The sequence below is a fragment of the Belonocnema kinseyi genome, chromosome 5 (assembly GCF_010883055.1).
Source record: "Belonocnema kinseyi isolate 2016_QV_RU_SX_M_011 chromosome 5, B_treatae_v1, whole genome shotgun sequence".
NCBI lineage: Eukaryota > Metazoa > Arthropoda > Insecta > Hymenoptera > Cynipidae > Belonocnema > Belonocnema kinseyi.
Window position 1 is genome coordinate 116,131,050 of NC_046661.1, and position 8,979 is coordinate 116,140,028.

The 8,979-nt window shown below is 29.7% G+C and overlaps 1 protein-coding gene across 1 annotated transcript in view; it reads right to left on the reverse strand.

Annotated features, from left to right (window-relative positions):
* Positions 1-8,979, reverse strand: part of LOC117173066 — a 73,650-nt gene that overhangs the window by 15,133 nt on the left and 49,538 nt on the right. The window lies entirely within an intron of this gene.

An 8,979-nucleotide genomic window follows, 5' to 3' on the forward strand; every position in this document is an offset into this window, starting at 1 on the left:
TCAAAAGTAAACTGCATGCAATCTTCTTGTTACATGATTGGATGGTTCCTGCAACCTCGCTGCGAGATTTATGCGAAGCTCACCGTTTACCGGGAAAGAACACCGCACAGTAAAAAATATATAGGATCAATTTTGTTGCAGAGCATTTTGCTCTAATTATTGGCGCCGGTGTCCTAACGACATAGCCTAAAAATGATATCTAACCGCACGCAAGTGACAACTACACTTAACAGGTGATATTTTCTAATATCACATTTCGTTATTTTTTCTACTTTTTAAGTACACTGCACGATCAGAAGCCATAAAAAGCTTGAATATGAGCTAAAGTATTTTAAGAACGTCAGCCATCTTGGCTTGACTTCATACATGATCCCGAATCAGATCATTATATGATCTCAAAAGTCGATCATTCTGTTAGGCCGATCAAAATGCTCTTGAATTCGATATTATTTTTGTTGCATATCAAAATGATATTGATTTCGGTATCATTTTTAACACCTTTTTACTGTGCGCGGTTTACCTATAGCAAGAGATCATTTGAATTTGATGTGCTGAAGCTACCGCTTAAGAGGTCGATAAGTTTAGCATTTAAATTTGTATAGGTCCGACAGGGGTGTCTCGCTCGGGCCAGGGTCTAGGTTTCCCGAAATGTAATTAAATTTCGTTGTGTTAATCATAATTCACAGGCGCGGAGAATCGAATCCTAACCACCCAGCTAAAAGCCAAGTTGGTTACTTTCTAGACTAGCTTAAATAGGGGTTCACTCATACGCTAGACAGGCTAAAGTGAGTGTATAAAAGAAAACTGCAATGCCGGTCTGGTAAAGTTAAATTGCAATAGTTGTGTAGCAAACGGGACGCATTCCTTAAAATTGCAACATACACATTGAAATTTCACCTTCCAATACCGGTATTACAATTTTTCCTTACACTCGTATGGATCCTCTATTCGATTCCGGTCCCAAATACCTATGAGTTATTTGTACATTAAGTCCCACATTGGATTATTTTTTTTTTTTTTGAATATGTTGTCAACGTATTATAAATATAAGCTATAACTAACCAATCTTTGAAGTCGAAAAAGATAAATGTGCATAACTATTAAAACTGTTGCGCATCATTAAGCGTTTATTGAAAAATACCATACGGGGTCATTAATAAATTACGTAAAGTTTTTAAGGGAGAGGTCGTAGACATAGCGAATTCTTAAACCCATATACTCTTATTAAAAAAAGCCCAATACAGGCAATAGGGTGTCTAAAATTTTAAAAAGCATTGATGATCCCTAATGATGATTCCTAATAATATACAATCTATACTGTTTGACCTTCTTACGGAATACGAGAAAGTGAAGAATGTTTTGAAAATTACTTCACTCGTAAACTTGATCTATGGCATGAAATTTTTGCATATAATATAATTTTTAAACTGTCTAGTTAAATATAAAATATTTTATTTAAGAAAATAAAGAATCTTAAGAAGGGTCGAGCGTGGCTGTGCTTAGTCGAACTTTAGAAAGTATATTATAAAGAAGCATGCAATATGGTTTCTGTGAAAATGGAACACCCCCGATGACGGTATTAATTATCGAGTGATCAAGAATTGAACATTATTATTTTAATATGTCCTCTTCAATTGGGTAAGGTTTCATATTGAGCTAATCGCACAAAGGATGATTATGACATTTATTTTGATGCATTTTAATGAAAAGACAATTCGATGCCTTTAAATGCATACAAATGGCATTTTTGTCTGAAGTTCCATTGAATGTACCAAAAAAATTTGGTTAGAAAACTTTACCAAACTTCTGTGTAAAATTGGGTTATATGGACCAAAAAGAAGTTGTTTGTAATTATTGTGGTAACCTGTGACTTCAATAACGAAAATTAAAATTTCCAAATGTACTAAAGGTTTCCAAACGTAAACATTAATGAACGTGCTGTAATTACGAAAAACTATTCTAGCAAATACTGAGTAAATATTTAATAAAATTTCATGTTAGTTAAGTAAAGTCTGCAAATGTAAAGTCAAGCAAACTTTAAATTATGCAATGTTAATGAATCCCTGAAAATCGGTTAAAGAATGACAAATTTCAGTGAATATTTGTAAGTAATAAATGTATTATTTACTGGAAAGTTTGATAAAATTTTTAATAAATTCTAGAGAAAATTTGTTATTGGATATCTTATTATTTACTCCACGTTGTATGTAAGTTTATCCACTGTGAAAGAGACGTTCATTTTTACTAGGGTAAACTTTATGCGACAGTTTGGTAAGCCGAAAGTCGTCAAAGTGATCTAACATCTCTGACCACCTCTCTATCTTTTAGATGCGTATATAAGTATTGAGCACCTCGAAGATATTTACCATTTTTTTTTATTCGGCATGAGGTGTTGAATTTTTAACTTATTAAAGTCCTCGTTGGCATTGAGTATTTAATAATGTATATTAGTTTTACAATTGCAAAATAAAATTAGAGTTTATTTTAATAAGATATTATAAAGTTGATTATTATAGATAGAAGTTGACGCCCCTAGCGTAAGCCTTTTAGTGATGCCATTTTAGTGCTTTTTGTCATGTCAGTGATCTTCCTGCTAAATTTGTAGTTTTTTAGTATGATTTGTCAAAAACTTATAATTGTAACAGAAAACTCAGTAAATTTTAATTTTCAAAATGAAAATGTTTCCAAATAAATTTTTTTAAATGAAAATTTTCATACAAAAATTATAGAAAAGTATTCCCCAGTAAAAATTCTTCGACTTGAGTTCGACTTAGTTATGTTTTGAGTTCGTCTTCAAGACATCGATGTCTGGTTGCGTCTTAAAACCTTGTCGAAACATAGGCCTTCGTCTTACTTTTATGGCCACGGCAGATAAAACGGTATTTTCTTGTCTCAAGTCGAGCCTTGTCTTGGCTACGATGACGTTTACTTATCTCAAGACGAGCCTTGTCTTGGCTGAGATTGTCGAACCTTTTTCGGCTCATAACTGAGATTAAAATTGATGAATGAAAAATGTGTAATTATTGAATTAGTTATTTTTAATTAAAAAATTCAGAACCTGTGGGTCTGGATGAGTATAACCCTTACAAATTTTCTTAAACCAAATACAAATTTTAACTTTGTAGAAGGATCTCCTAAGCCGTTAGAAATACGTAAAAACAAACAAAATTTTCGGTATCATTGACCCTTTTTGTTAGGACAGGTATACACTCGAAGTTATAAACCGCTCATGCTGGAGTCATAAACATTTGACTCAAGAGATAAATTTATGTCTTCGAAACATAGAAAATTGTCTCCAAGACATAAATTGAAGGCTGGGTGCGTCTCAAAACTGAGACATGCTGTAGACGAACTTTTCGACTTCAGCATGTCTTGATTGACGGCAATTAAAGTCGAACTCAAGTCGAAGCATTTTCACTCGGGTTTTCATCAAATATACATTGCTATGTAACTTTAAGAATACTTCAGCTAGAATTTTTAAATATTCTTTACTTTATATTTTTTACTATACCGTATAGTAAAGGTTTTCGTCAAATGTAAATCGAAAAAATCTTGAAAGAATCTAACTGAATAAGTGTTTAACTACAAATTTTCTTAATAATTGTGTAGTTTAAATACAGTATAATTTTAGAAAAATTTTAATTGCAAAGAATTTTTATATCATTTTCCTAACTACGATACGTTTAATTTAATTTTTCAATTGCGATGTTAATCAAGGAGCAACCTACAGGAAATTATGTAGTTTTTCCAGATTTAATCAAATTTACTGATGAGGGCCATAATTATGTGCTAAAGTTCTAAGCAATTTAAGTATTTTCAATTTATCTTACCCTAAAGCCAAAAAAGATCCTCAAAATTCTTAAATAAATTCGAAATTAATATATTATATTTTAATACAATAAATGACAATCAAAACGTTGAATTTTAGTCAAAAGGATGCCAATTTCTGACGAAAAATACTAGAGGATAGTACCCAAATATGAGACACCAACTCTGTTTGGCGTGATTTTCGGAATTGTATGTACTGAGTTTAAAAGTAATATAGGTCATTTTAAACGAAATTTAGTTTGTCAAATGAAGCTCAAATAAAAAATTGTATTAAAAGTTTCTTTTATGCCGAAAATACAAAAAATATAAAAAAGTGCTTTTTCCAAACTCATCAAACTATTCTCATAATATGAGGTACCCCAGGAAATAGCTAATAAAATGCAAAATAAAGTATTACTTTTAATGAAAAACTTCATTCTATGTTTCCGAAGTATAAATTTACTGCTATTTAGATATATTTAATTTTTGCAGTAGTCACAAACACTTTTGTAATCAATTTCCCCCACGCAGCCACAGTGTTAAAAAAACCACAGGTATCTCATATTATGAGAACCACATCGTGCAACTATACACTCACTATGCCTGACCTGTACAATGAAAAACTTCAACACCATCGATATTTTCCCACTTAGTTATTCAATCCCCACCACTCCAGACAAACTTTATTGCTAAATACATATTTAATGAATAATAAATAGGGTTTGAAGAATTCCCTTCCAAGATTATTTGAAATACAATCAATTTTGTTTCAAAATAACATTTTTTGGCGTAAAACAATAACCTAGTCTAAAAATGTTAAAAATGGGAAAACCTTAATGATTTTCATTTAAAAACGCTATTTTCCAATGCAAAAACTAACATAATCTAAAATTTCGTATAATTTTTCAGTCTTCTAAAATTTCCTATTTTATAACATTTTTTTAAAGCCTGCAAAAAGCAATGGTAAAAAATATGTAATATTTTCAATAATTTATTAAAGAATTCAAAAGTTTCAAATTTAGCTGTTTAAGAGTAATGAGTATTTAAGAATCACAATCCGCTTTAGCCAGAATTTTTACAGTGTACATTCAACTTAAGTTTCCAAAAGGTGATTCTACTCCTTGAAAGTTCTTCGCAATTCTATTAATCACATTTTTATTAAATATTATATGCACAAAATATGAATAAATAAAAATGATTTTACACATAATTTCTAAATAAAGTAATCTCCAAAAAAACGTGAAAAATATAATTGTAAAAAAACGTGGGAACAATGTAATAAGCTCGTGTGAAATAAAATTGAATGCATATTGCTACTTTTGCCTAAAAGAAGATGTAAAAATAACATTTTGCAAATAGCTACATGGTAGAACGATGTGAGTGCCCTTTTGCTGAAAACGCCTTTTATTGACTTAAAAATCTTCTAATAATCTAAAGGACATTGCATTGACTTTTGAGGTTTTGTCTCGTCTGAGAAAGTTTTCCCGATGGAATTATATGCTTTTCCCACGATATCCTGAATTTGTAGATCTAATTTTCAAATTTACAATATAAAACAAATTCAAGCAAGGAAAAGTCAAATAACTAAAATAAAGAGTAAAGAGCTACAATTTTAGAAGTGGTCCAAGGGAGAAAAGAGACAAAGTTAAGTAGATAACATTTTGTGTAAAGTTCTTAGACTGACATCAACCGCTGTAATTTTGTAATTGTGAATTCTCTTTCGTTAAAACAAATTAGGTCGAGAGTTTGAGCGCACCTACGAACAGTGGTTTGGAATAGGAATTTACTCTTCATAATCGCCCACAGGTCGTATTTCTTAACCGATTTAAAAGTTTTTTTTTAGAAATGCTCAGCAATTAATTTTCAAGAGAATTGTGGTTTGCTTTTTTTAAATTTTTTTGACAGAGCAACCATATATAAACAAACATAGTGACAAAATTGATCATTTTAGCTTTGTGAATTTTTATCTCATGAAAAAATACAGATAGAAACTCACTATCAGCCAGAATTATTGCATATGCATTTATAGAACATAATTAATTTTAATAATATTAACCTTAATTATTATAAACATTTTCTATAAACGAATTCTTTATAAACGAGTTTTTCTCATAGCTGAACTGATTTTTCTGAACAAAAGTGATTCACAATTGTCTTTAAAGCCATTTATATGCATTAAGCTTTATCAAACATGAACAATATAGATTGTTTATAACAATTTAGTTAAACAAGTCTCCTAATCGGCCGTTTCCTCGAGAAAAAAATGTTTTTTTCTTCAATAATTATTAGAGTGACATTTATTGCGGTGACTAACCAACGAAATTAAATAAAGAATAATTTATATGATTGTTATAAACAATTTTTTTAACAAAACTATGATTTATTTTTTTTATATGCAAAAAGGACGGTTTTCCACTAAAATTATCCGACATTAAACTAACAGTGATTCCAAAATTGGATATGGGACATTAAATAATAATTTGCGTAATTGTTAATAACAATTTTGAAACAATGCGTGACAATCTGCGCTTGGTCGTAGAAAAAATTTATTTTTTCTTCATCATTTTTGTGATAATCTTATTTGTGTTATTGAATCAATGAAAAAATTGATACTTATAATAAGAATGAGATTATTATAATTATAATAAAGATAATTTTAACGCAGCCTCTCTCAGTTATATAAATGAAAATTATGATTTCTCTTAAGAGAGCGCGTGCAACAGATACCCACCTAGCGGTGAACCTGGAACTGTACATTTTAATTGAGAGTCACTTGTTCTTCATTTGATTTTCATGAAGTTACGTACAAAACAAATGAAAGATAAGTGACTTCTGAATACGCCAGTGCAGCGTTATTGCACCTTATTTTCACTTTTTCCTCATTTATTTTTCAGGAAGTTGCATAAAACAAATGAAAGATAGGCGACTTCTAAAAACGCAAGTACAGCGTTATTGCTATGGAGAGTTTGCTACAAAAATTGTTATTAACAATTACGCAAATTGTTGTTTAATGTTCCATATCCAATTTTGGAATCACTGTTAGTCTATTGTTGGATAATTTCAGTGAAAACCCGTCCTTTTTGCATGTAAAAAAAATAATCATAGTTTTGTTAAAAAAATTGTTTATAACAATCATATAAATTATACTTTATTTAATTTCGTTGGTTAGTTACCGCAATAAATGTCACTCTAATAATTATTGAAGAAAAAACATTTTTTTCTACGAGGAAACGGCCGATTAGGAGACTTGTTTAACTAAATTGTTATAAACAATCTATATTGTTTATGTTTGATAGAGCTTAAAGTATATAAATGGCCTTAAAGACAATTTTGAATCACTTTTGTTCAGAAAAATCAAATCAGCTATGAGAAAAACTCGTTTATAAAGAATTTGTTTATAGAAATGTTTATAAAAACAATAGTTGTTAACTCATTCTAATTTTTTTGTTACAAATTACGACTCTTATGAAAAATATTAGCAACTAGCGTGAAATAAACGATTTTTTCTATGATAAAAAAACACTAATAAGAATTTGTTCATAAAAATTGTTTATAAAAATTAGGTTAAATATTATTAAAATTAATTATTTTCTATGAATGCATGTACAATTATTCCGGCTGATCGTAAGTTTCTATCTGTATTTTTTCTTGAGATAAAAATTCAAAAAGCTGAAATGGTCAATTTTGTCACTATATTTGTTTATATATTGTTGCTCTGTGAAAAAAAATTTTAAAAAGCAAACCACAATTCTCTTAAAAATTAATTGCTGAGCATTTCTAAAAAAAACTTTTAATTCGGTTAAGAAATACGACCTGTGGGCGATTGTGAACAGTAAATTCCTATTCCAGACCACTTTGCTACGGCACGCGACTGATGGCAATCGCACTCTGCACTTGGTCTTTGCATTTCTTGCGCATTTGGGCACAGACCTTTTAAAATCAAAGCTGAACGGACCTTCAACTGTAATTTTGTAATTTTAAACTCTCTTTTGTTAAAGCTCTTTTGGCTTTAACGAACACATTCTCATCACGTATCTCGTGATTCGCACTCGATTTTGTCCAACATGTCAACTTTTCTACAATATACACAACACTTTTATATCAATTATAATACATTTTTTATGTAACTCTCCCTGGGATTACTTATTCAAAAATTTCAAAATAAAAAGCAGATTGTATTTATCATGATTGCTTTTGTATTTGTTTCTTATTTTGCTTTAAATTGTATTCTAAACTGCTCTGAAACATGTATCATTCCAATAAATGTATATCATTGCAATTCATAATATGCATAAAAATTGAATCATACTAATTCTTATTTCCTTGTATTTATAATTTTTTATTTTTAATCTTGTTTTTTACGATTAAATAAAAAATACTGCGCGTCTGCATAGGGTCTAATACAGGAACCTATATAGGGTCCTATATAGGAGCCTATGTCCTCTTTCATCTTTTCTGTGCTTTTTCCAAAAAGTTAATTTTTGCATTTTTTATCTAATGTTTTACGATTAAAAGAAAATTTACTGGTCCTATCAAATAATAATTAATAGTAAATTTATATATCCTTTTAGGTGAACAACTTTAAATCTTTTTTTCTTACAGTTATTATGTTTATTTCAATAAAAACTATAAGAAAAAAGGATTTAAAATTCTATAAAATACTCTTTCGTTGATTTCTTCAGAATAAACGTTTCTCGGTCGAATAATTTTAAAATTAAAGTATTAAAGTTATGAACGTTTATTTACTATTATTTAAAATTTTTATTGTAAAAATAGAATGAGAATAGAAAGGTTTGCAATTGTAATGGTTGAAAACATAGATAGCAATGAGCATGAAGCATTGTTTGTACGAATTACCAAATATCACTGACATCTGAATAGCCTAAAAATCGGCCGACGACTGCCTACGTTGGTCGACGTTTTTCTGACGTACTGACGATTCAATCCGCAATAGTGGCGTATCTCTCCGACAGTAAATTTATTTACGAGTATTTAAAAAAATTCAATTCGGTTGAAAATCGACGAGTCGTCGATTTTTTGCACGAATAAATCCAAAATACCCCACTGTGCAACGACGGATCATTTTTATCCGCCTCTTGATCAAACAATTGGTTTCTATCAAGAATTACATATATGTAACCTATTTAGATTTTCCATTGCCACAGTAAATTT